We start from the raw sequence: 10,611 nt of genomic DNA, 5'->3' as shown, positions 1-10,611 counted from the left end.
CGGTGGATGAAGGAGACAAGAGTGTGTATCTGGGAAGGAAATGTGGTGTATATCTACCACGACTTGGGTGCGGAGTTGGCCAAGCAGTGAGCTGGTTCAATAGGATCAAAGCGACCCTCTACAAGAACGGAGTGAGGTTCAGGGTGGTATATCCTGTTCATCTGTGGGTCACAAACCAGAATCAGGAATTCTATTTTGAAGGCGAGTGGATTTAGGAATACCATGGATTGGAAACACGTGAGGACATTGAACTTTGGAGATGCCAGTATGGGAAATGTGAGTGTGTATGTCAGGCAGATTGTTGTATTTACTGTGTTTGGATGTGGATTGGGTAAAAGTGTGCTCAACTCTTCTGATGTAGGTGGAGTTGGTGTGGCACAGTTGCTTAAGGGGAGATGGCGGCAGACTACTTGGGGAGGTCCAGAGGGCGAGCAAGGCGTGGGCCTGGGGGAGCTGGTTAAAGAGGGACTTTAAAGCGGTGGCTGATCAGGAGGGTGGCCCGACCCGCTTGATTACATGGAATGTTCAGATATTAAATGGGTGATTAAGAGATCTCGGGATTTTGCACATGTAAGGAGTTTGAAGGCAGGCGCGTTGTTTCTTCAGGAGATGCATTTGAAGGTGGGGGGAACCAGACGCAGTTGAGGAAGGGCTTCTTTGTCCTGGATAAGGCACTATTGGTGGGGGTGGTTGGATCGGATTATTCGACGATCGTGGTGTCTGACCACACGCCGCATTGGGTAGAATTGTGGGTGGGAAAGGGGAATCCCAATGGCCGCAGTGGAGGTTGGATGTGGGGTTATTGGCGAAGAGGAGGTTTGCAAAAAGATAGGGGTAGCTATCAAGAACTATGTGGAGCAGAATAACACGGGGAGGTCTCTGCCTCCATGTTGTAGGAAACGCTGACGGTACGGGGAAAGTTTATCGCGATTCGGGCGCACCAAGAGAGGGTGAGCAGGCTGAGAGGTGAAGTTGGTGGGGCCCATTCAGAGGGTTGATTGGAGGTACTCAGCGGCACATGAGGTTTCGCTGTTGAAGGAGAGAGACTTTTCAGATAAGTTTGGACTGGTGTCCATGGAGCATGTGCGCAGGGACAGTATATGAATATGGGAAGAAAGCCAGCAGGGTGCTTGTGCACAGCTGAAGAGGCAGGCAGCGCAGGGCTAAAGTGGGCAGATGAGAGATGATGGTGGTAACGGAGTCTGGGGGGGCGGGGGGGATTTGAGGCGTTTTATCTGAAATTGGGTACCTCTGAGCCTCCAGTGGGGAATGAGGGCATGAGGCGGTTTTTGGATGGGCTGGAGTTCCTGAGGGTGGAGGAGGCGAAGGTGCAGGGACTGGGGCCCCCGGTCGGGCTCAGGGAGTAATGGATTGTGTGGCACGGTACAACAGCCGGTAACAGAGTTGCTTCACAGCTCTAAGGTCCCAGGTTCACTTCCTGGCTTGGGTCACTGTCTGTGCGGAGTCTGCACATTCTTCCCGTGTCTGCGTGGGATTCCTTCGGGTGCTCCGGTTTCCTCCCACAGTCCAAAGATGTGAAGGTTATGTGGATTGGACATGATAAATTGCCCTTAGTGTCCAGTAACGTTCGGTGGGGTTACTGGGATAGGGTGGATGTGTGGGCTTAAGTGGGGTGCTCTTTCCAAGGCCGATGCAGACTCAATGCGCCGAATGCTCTTCTTCTGCACTCTAGATTCTATGATTCCATGTGTTGCATGGGGTTGATGCAGATGGGGAAGGCACTGGGTCTGGATGGGTTCCCAGCTGAGTTCTACAAGATGTTCGGGTCGGAGCTGGGCCCCTGTAGCTGAGATGTATAACGAGAGAGCTCCCCCCTCATGCTGGCTCAGGCCTCGATATCGCTCATTTTAAAGAAAGACAAGGACCCGGAACAGTGTGGGTCGTTCCGCCTGATTTCACTGTTGAATGTAGATGCAAAGCTGTTGGTTAAGGTACTGGTGACGCGGATAGAGAATTGGGTGCCGAGGTTTATCGGTGAGGACCAGACGGGACTTGTGATGGGGCAACAGCTTTCAACAAACGCCCGGACGCAGAGAAAGCTTTTGATTGGATTGAGTGGGCGTATTAATTCGAAGTGCTGGGGCGGTTTGGGCAGAGGTCTGTGGAGTGGGTTCGGCTGTTGTCAAACTTGCAAAACTATTATTAGGCAGCAAACATTGCACTGGTTAGGAAATGGGCAGTGGAGGAGCGGTCACTGTGGGACGGACGGAGACGGCTTTATGGTGCCCTTCCGTTCTTGCCAGCCAGATACTCCACCTGCCCAGTGGTGGTATCAGCGCTGAGGGTGTGGAACAAGTGCCGGCAGCATTTTGGAATGGAAGGCATGTTCCTGTGGGCGCCAGTTCGCTCCATAGGATGAATGCGAGGTCCAGGGAGTGGAGCAGGTCGGGTTAGAATATTTTAGGGATTTGTTTGTAGGAGGGAAATTTGCAGACTTGGAGGAGCTGGAGGGGATATACCAGTTGCCGAACAGAATTGGGTTTAGGTATCTGCAAGTTAGGGACTTTATGAGGAAGGAGGTGGCTTAGTTTCTGGCACTGCCAACCCCGGGGACGCAGGACAAACTTCTGTCCGAAGAGGAAAGAGAGTCTCGGACATATATGCGGAGCTGTTGAAGACAGACAATGTCGTGGCGTAGGATATGTGTAAGTGGGAGGAAGAGCTGGGTGGGGCTGGAGTGTGGAGTGAGGCTTTATGGAACATAGAACATAGAACGATACAGCGCAGTACAGACCCTTCGGCCCACGATGTTGCACCGACATGGGAAGTCAAAAAACAAAAGCCATCTAACCTACACTATGCCATTATCATCCATATGCTTATCCAATAAACTTTTAAATGCCCTCAATGTTGACGCGTTCACTACTGTTGCAGGTAGGGCATTCCACGGCCTCACCACTCTTTGCGTAAAGAACCTACCTCTGACCTATATCTATTACCCCTCAGTTTAAGGCTATGTCCCCTCGTGCTAGCCATTTCCATCCACGGGAGAAGGCTCTCACTGTCCACCCTATCTAACCCCCTGATCATTTTGTATGCCTCTATTAAGTCTCCTCTTAACCTTCTTCTCTCTAACGAAAACAACCTCAAATCCATCAGCCTTTCCTCATAAGATTTTCCCTCCATACCAGGCAACATCCTGGTAAATCTCCTCTGCACCCGCTCCAAAGCTTCCACGTCCTTCCTATAATGAGGTGACCAGAACTGTACGCAATACTCCAAATGCGGCCGTACCAGAGTTTTGTACAGCTCCAACATGACCTCATGACTCCGGAACTCAATCCCTCTACCAATAAAGGCCAACACTCCATAGGCCTTCTTCACAACCCTATCAACCTAGGTGGCAACTTTCAGGGATCTATGTACATGGACACCGAGATCCCTCTGCTCATCCACACTTTCAAGAACTTTACCATTAGCCAAATATTCTGCATTCCTGTTATTCCTTCCAAAGTGAATCACCTCACACTTCTCTACATTAAACTCCATTTGCCACATCTCAGCCCAGCTCTGCAGCTTATCTATATCCCTCTGTAACCTGCAACATCCTTCCGCACTGTCGACAACACCACCGTCTTTAGTGTCGTCTGCAAATTTACTCACCCACCCTTCTGCACCCTCCTCTAGGTCATTTATAAAAATGACAAACAGCAACGGCCCCAGAACAGATCCTTGTGGTACGCCACTTGTAACTGAACTCCATTCTGAACATTTCCCATCAACCACCACCCTCCGTCTTCTTTCAGCTAGCCAATTTCTGATCCACATCTCTAAATCACCCTCAATCCCCAGCCTCCGTATTTTCTGCAATAGCCTACCGTGGGGAACCTTATCAAACGCTTTACTGAAATTCATATACACCACATCAACTGCTCTACCCTTGTCTACCTGTTCAGTCACCTTCTCAAAGAACTCAATAAGGTTTGTGAGGTATGACCTACCCTTCACAAAGCCATGCTGACTATCCCTAATCATATTATTCCTATCTAGATGATTATAAACCTTGTCTCTTATAATCCACTCCAAGACTTTACCCACAACAGACGTGAGGCTCACCGGTCTATAGTTGCCGGGGTTGTCTCTACTCCCCTTCTTGAACAAAGGGACCACATTTGCTATCCTCCAGTCCTCTGGCACTATTTCTGTAGCCAATGATGACATAAAAATCAAGGCCAAGGGCTCAGCAATCTCTTCCCTGGCTTCCCAGAGAATCCTGGGATAAATCCCATCAGGTCCCGGGGACTTATCTATTTTCAGCCTGTCCAGAATTGCCAACGCCTCTTCCCTACGTACCTCAATGCCATCTATTCTATTAGCCTGGGGCTCAGCATTCTCCTCCACAACATTCTCTTTTTCCTGAGTGAATACTGATGAAAAATATTCATTTAGTATCTCGCCTATCTCTTCAGACTCCACACACAACTTCCCATCCCTGTCCTTGACTGGCCCTACTCTTACCCTAGTCATTCTTTTATTCCTGACATACCTATGGAGGGTTAATGTTTCCTCGTGTGCGCAAGACTAAGCCCGTTCCAATTCAAAGTGATACACAGAGCCCACATGACAGTGTTGAGGATGGGTCGGTTCTTTCCAGGGCAGGTTACAAGGTTGGGGGGACACGTTTGGACAGGATTTGCAGATATAATGTCGAAAGTTTTAGAGATAACAGTAGCTGAGTCTGGAGGTGGCAATATTTGGAGTGTCAGCAGTTCAGGTGGGCAGAGGCCAATGAAGGTCTCTGCCTCCCGGAGACAGATTTTGGTGTGCTGGCGGACCCAAAGCCGCCAAGTACAGGAATATGGATGAGCAATTTGGTAGAGTTCCTGAACTTAGAAAAATCAAGTTCGCCATCAGAAGTGCAGAGGAGAGGTTCACCTCGAGGTGGAAGCCGTCAGGTAGAGTGGGTGAAGTTTTTTTTTTTTGGGGGGGGGGGGGGGGGGGGTAAGGATGCTGTGGCAGTTTGCTGTTGCCATGGTTGGTTTTTGTTTTTCTTCTTTGTTATGTATGTATCTGAAAATGCCTCCAATAAAATATTTTTTCAATACAAGAGGGTGAAATGTTATTGGGGTAGGCAGGAATTTTGGGTTGAGATTGCAATTAGATCAGCCATGATCTTATTGAATGGCAGAGCAGGCTCAAAGGGCTGAGTTGCCCAGATAGGTCCTGTATACAAAAAGAGGACAAACCAACCTGGCCAATTACCGCTCAGTCTACTCTCGATCATCAGTAACGTGATGGAAGGGTTCATCAACAGGGCTATCAAGCAGCGTTTACTTAGCAATAACCTGCTCACGGATGTTCAGTTTGAGTTCCGCCAAGATCATTCAGCTCCTGACCTCATTACAGCCTTGGTTCAAACATGGACAAAAGAACTTGACTCCAGAGGTGAGGTGAGAGTCCGCAGCATTTGATTGAGTACGGCATCAAGGAGCCCTTGCAAAACTGGAGTCAATGAGAATTGGGGGGAAACTCTCCACTGGTTGGAGCCATACCTGGCACAAAGGAAGATGGTTGGGCTGGTTTAGCTCAGTGGCCTGTAATGCAGAACAAGGCCAGCAGCGTGGGTTCAATTACTGTACCAGCTTACCCGCACAGTCGCCGGAATGTGGAGACTAGGGGCTTTTCACAGTAACTTCATATTTGTGACAATAAGATTATTATTATTAATTTTCCACAGCTGTGTATATGCCAGTGTTGTAACTGTACTGGAACTGCTTGGCTAGGGGTGTGGCAAGTTCTGGGGCACAAGTCTTCTGTTCTACTGCCGGAATATTGTCAAGGCTCATAGCCTTTCAGTATCCAGTGCCTTCAGCCATTTCTTGATATCACGTGGAGTGAATCGCATTGGCTGAAGACTGACATCCGATGCTTGGGGACCACCGGAGGAGACCGAGATGGATCACCCACTCGGCACTTCTGGCTGAAGATTCTTGCGAATGCTTCAGCTTCGTCTTTTGCACAGATGTGCTGGGCTCCTCATTGAGGATGGGGATATTTCTGGAGCCTCCTCCTCGAGTGAGTTGTTTAATTATCTATCACCATTCACAAATGGATGTGGCACGACTGCAGAGCTTAGACCTGATCCGTTGGTTGTAGAATTGCTTAGTTCTCTCTATCACTTGCTGCTCATGTTGTTTGGCATGCAAGTAGTCCTGCGTTGTAGCTTCACCAGGTTGACACCTAATCTTTTGGTATTTCTGGTGCTGTCATGCCCCTGGCATGCTCCCCTGCACTCTTTATTGAACCAGGGTTGATTCCCTGGCTTGTTGATAATGGTAGAGTGAGGGACATGCCAGGCTAGGAGGTTGCTGATTGTGGCGGAGTACAATTCTGCTGCTGCTGGTGGCTCACATCTCATGGATGCCCAGTCAGGAGTTGTTGAATCTGTTCTGAATATATCCCATTTAGCTTGATGGTAGTGCCACACATGATGGAGGGTATCCTTAATGTGAAGATGGGACTGTCTCCCCAAGGACTGTGCGGTGGTCACTCCTACCGATACTGTCACAGCCAGATTCATCTGCGCAGACAGGTTGGTGAGGATGAATATGTTTTTCCCTCTTGTTGGTTCTCTCACCACCTATCACAGACCCAGTCTAGCAGTTAGGTCCTTTAGGGCTCAGCCAGCTCGGTCAGTAGTGGTGCTACTGAATGACTCTTGGTGATGGACATTGAAATCCCCCACCCAGAATACATTCTGTGCCCTTGCCATCCTCAGTGCTTCCTCCAAGTGGTGTTCACCATGGAGGAGTACTGATTCATCAGCTGAGTGTGGATGGTATGTGGTAATCAGCAGGTTTCTTTACCCATGTCTGACCTGAAGCCATGATACTTCATGGAGTCCGTAGTCGATGTCAAGAACTCCCAGGGCAACTCCCTTCCAAATATATACCACTGTGCTCCGCCACCTCTGCTGGGTCTGTCCTGCCAGTGGGACAGGACATACCCAGGGATGGTGATAGTGGTGTTGAGGACATTATCTGTAAGGTATGATGCTGTCAGTATGACTGCCAGGATGTTGCTTGACTAGCCTGTGAGGCAGCTCTCCCAAATTCAGGACAAACCCCCAGAAGTTAGTAAGGAGAACTGTGCAGGGTCGACAGGGCTGGGTTTGGATTGGATTTGTTTTATTGTCACGTACTGAGATACAGTGAAAAGCATTGTTCTGCGTACAGTCCAGACAGATCAGTCCATACATTAAGAAAACATAGGACATAAAGTTTAAACATAGTATCAGTGTTAGAATTAAATTTTAAGAGGTTAGTACAATTATAAGAGATGTAGGAAGAAGATGTGTGAGAGGGCTCGCAGAGAGTCGCCACCTTGCTTCAAGATTTGCTGCTGTCGTTTCCAATGCTTAACTCGATGCCGGGTGGTCCGTCTAGTTTCTTGACTTCGTAGCCATATGATATACCAAGTAGCTTGCTAGGCCATTTCATAGGGCATTTAAGAGCCTTGCTGTTTAGCACACTGGGCTAAATCGCTGGCTTTGAAAGCAGACCACGGCAGGCCAGCAGCACGGTTCAATTCCCGTACAGCCTCTCCAAACAGGCATCGGAATGTGGCGACTAGGGGCCTTTCACAGTAACTTCATTTGAAGCTTACTTGTGACAATAAGCGATTTCAGAGGGGCTGGTTGAGCACACTGGGCTAAATCGCTGGCTTTTAAAGTAGACCAAGGCAGGCCAGCAGCACGGTTCAATTCCCGTACCAGACTCCCCGAACAGGCGCCGGAATGTGGCGACTAGGGGCTTTTCACAGTAACTTCATTGAAGCCTACTCGTGACAATAAGCTATTTTTTTTCTTTTCATTGCTGTGGATCTGGAGTCACGTGTAGGCCAGACCAGGTGAGGATGGCAGATTTCTACCCCAAAGAACATTAGTGAACCAGCTGGGCTTTTACAACAATCAACAATAGTTTTATGGTGATCATTAGACTTTCAATTCCAGATATTTATTGGATTCAATTTCCACTTGCCGTGGTGGGATCCGAACCCTGGGTCTCTGGATCACCAGTTCAGTGACAATAATAATTGACGGGAACCATTTTAGAACTTACTGAGAAATGGGTAGATAATGGGCATGCTTATAATCAACGGGGAATTAAAGCCGGAGAGAGCCAAAGACGTATGAGGAAGAGAAAAGTGATGGAAGGTGGTTTGGATTCCATGACAATGTACTCAGAGTTGAATTAAAAAGTAGTGAATCTGGGCAATGGAAAGCAGTGCCCAACAGAGGCCAAAACACGGGGATGGGAGTGAGGCACTAAACTTGGAAGTAGCTGCCAAAGTGCTCACATGAATAGATAGAACAACTTCCGGTTGCGGCTATGCGGAGCTAAGTCACACATTCGGCAGCTCCCGCAAAAAACAGACTTTTGGGCTCTTTTCAGGGCCCCCAATGGCATTTTTTCGACGTTTCCCGCGGTGGGAAGGAGAGTACAATAGTTCCCCGACGGTATAAGGCTTTTACCAGGAGCGGGGCGACTAAAAAAGTGGTGGTGGTGGACCCGAAGAAGGTGCGAGGGAAGAAGAACAAAATGGCGGCGGGCGGGGACCAGGCAGCAGGCAGCGTGGACGCAGGAGCAACAGGCGGTTATCCAGCGCTGCTTCAGGGAGATTAAAGCGGACCTGCTTGAGCCGATGAAGGCTTCTATCGATAAGCTGGAGACACAGACAGCCCAAGAGGTGGCGATATGCGTGGCCCGACAAAAGATCTCCGACAACGAGGACGAGATCTAGGCCTGGCGGTAAAGGCGCACGAGGCGCTCCACAAGAAATGGCAGGAGCGGTTCGAGGAGATGGAGAATTGGTCGAGGCGGACGAATTTGCAGATTCTGGGCCTCCCGGAGGGGCCGGACGTCGGGGCCTACGTGGTCACCATGTTGAACTCGCTGATGGGAGCGGGGTCCTTCCAGGGGCCGCTGGAGCTGGAAGGGGCCCATAGAGTGCTGGCGAGGAGGCCCAAGGCTAACGAGCCTCCGCGTGCGGTGCTGGTGCGGTTTCATCGGTTCGCTGATCGGGAGTGTGTGCTCAGGTGGGCCAAGGAGAGGAGCAGCAGGTGGGAGAACGGGGAGGTTAGAGTATACCAGGACTGGAGTGCGGAGGTGGCGAGGAGGAGGGCCGGGTACAATCGAGTGAAGGCGGTGCTGCACAGGAAGGGGGTGAAGTTTGGCATGTTGCAGCCGGCGCGACTGTGGGTCACCTACAAGGACCGGCACCATTATTTTGAGTCTCCGGAGGAGGCGTGGGCCTTTGTTCAGGCCGAGAAGTGGGACACAGATTGAGGGTCGGGATGGGCGTTTGGGGATTGCGGTTGATATGTTACTTTTTGAGGGGGGGTCCTTTGCTCTTGCTTTTTTTTCTCTTTCTGGTTCGGTGAGGGTGGTTAGGGCAGGTTGGGCACTGTTTTGGTTGGGTTGGTCGGGGGGGCTCTTGGAGGGGGGTAAGCAAATGGAACAGTGGTGGATGGCCGGCAGTGAGATGGGGCCCCACGGGGGAGGGGGAGGCCCAAGCCGGGGGTGAGGGGACTGGGCCTGTAAAAGGAGCTGCGTCAGAGGTGGCGGGGCCGGGTAGATGGAAAGAGGGGGGGGGGGGGGGGTGGAGAGAATAGAGTTGCTGCTGCTACGGTCAAGGGGGAGCTGGAGTGAGTGTTGGGGGTCGAGACGGGGGGTCTGCCGCCGTGTGGAACGGGCCGGGCATGGGGTGCGGGCGCGTGGCTGGCCGAGGAGGAGTTATGGCTAGTCGGCGGGTAGTCCCCTGATCCGGCTGATAACCTGGAATGTAAGGGGACTGAATGGGCCGGTCAAGCGGGCCCGCGAGTTTGCGCACCTGAAGGCGGATGTGGTTATGCTCCAGGAGACACACCTGAAGGTGGCAGACCAGGTACGACTGAGGAAAGGGTGGGTAGGTCAGGTGTTTCATCGGGGCTGGATGCCAAAAATCGAGGGGTGGCGATCTTGGTGGGAAAGAAGGTGTACGAGCCTGGGGGCACTGGCAACGGCGCCGCTGCCGTTCCCTCCAAGGAGGTATACCACAAGCCCGGTGGTGGCGGCTGCCCTCAAAATCTGGGGGCAGTGGAGGCGGCACAGGGGGGGAAGTTGGGGCCTCGGTGTGGACCCCAATATGGGGGAACCACCGGTTCGTCCCAGGGAGAACAGATGGAGGGTTTTCGGGGTGGCACAGGGCAGGGATACAAGGGGGGGGGGGGTTACTTTATTTTTGTTTTTGTTATTTACACTGGGGGGTCTGAGGGGGTGTATGTATTTGTTGTGCTAAGTCGGGGTGTTAATGTTAATTTATTATTTATGTACAGGGGGAGGGGGGTATGGAGGGTTGCTTTTTTGGACTGTGTTTTGTACTTAACCCTGTTGGGTTCCTTTTTCATTTTGTTATTGATATTTTATGAAAACCTTAATAAAATTTTTTTTTTATTTAAATGAATAGATAGAACAAAATTCAGGTTACACAGGATGGTAAAGGTCAGACAGTGTGGAGACAGCCTTGAGTATCCAGAAACCAATATCTAGGTTCAGAGCTTATCACGGATAAGGAATGGTTCAAGAAGTGTAAAGTATGAGCGGTGGATGT

The sequence above is a fragment of the Scyliorhinus torazame genome, chromosome 4 (genome assembly GCF_047496885.1).
Source record: "Scyliorhinus torazame isolate Kashiwa2021f chromosome 4, sScyTor2.1, whole genome shotgun sequence".
NCBI classification, from domain to species: domain Eukaryota; kingdom Metazoa; phylum Chordata; class Chondrichthyes; order Carcharhiniformes; family Scyliorhinidae; genus Scyliorhinus; species Scyliorhinus torazame.
This window is presented reverse-complemented; position numbering follows the sequence as displayed.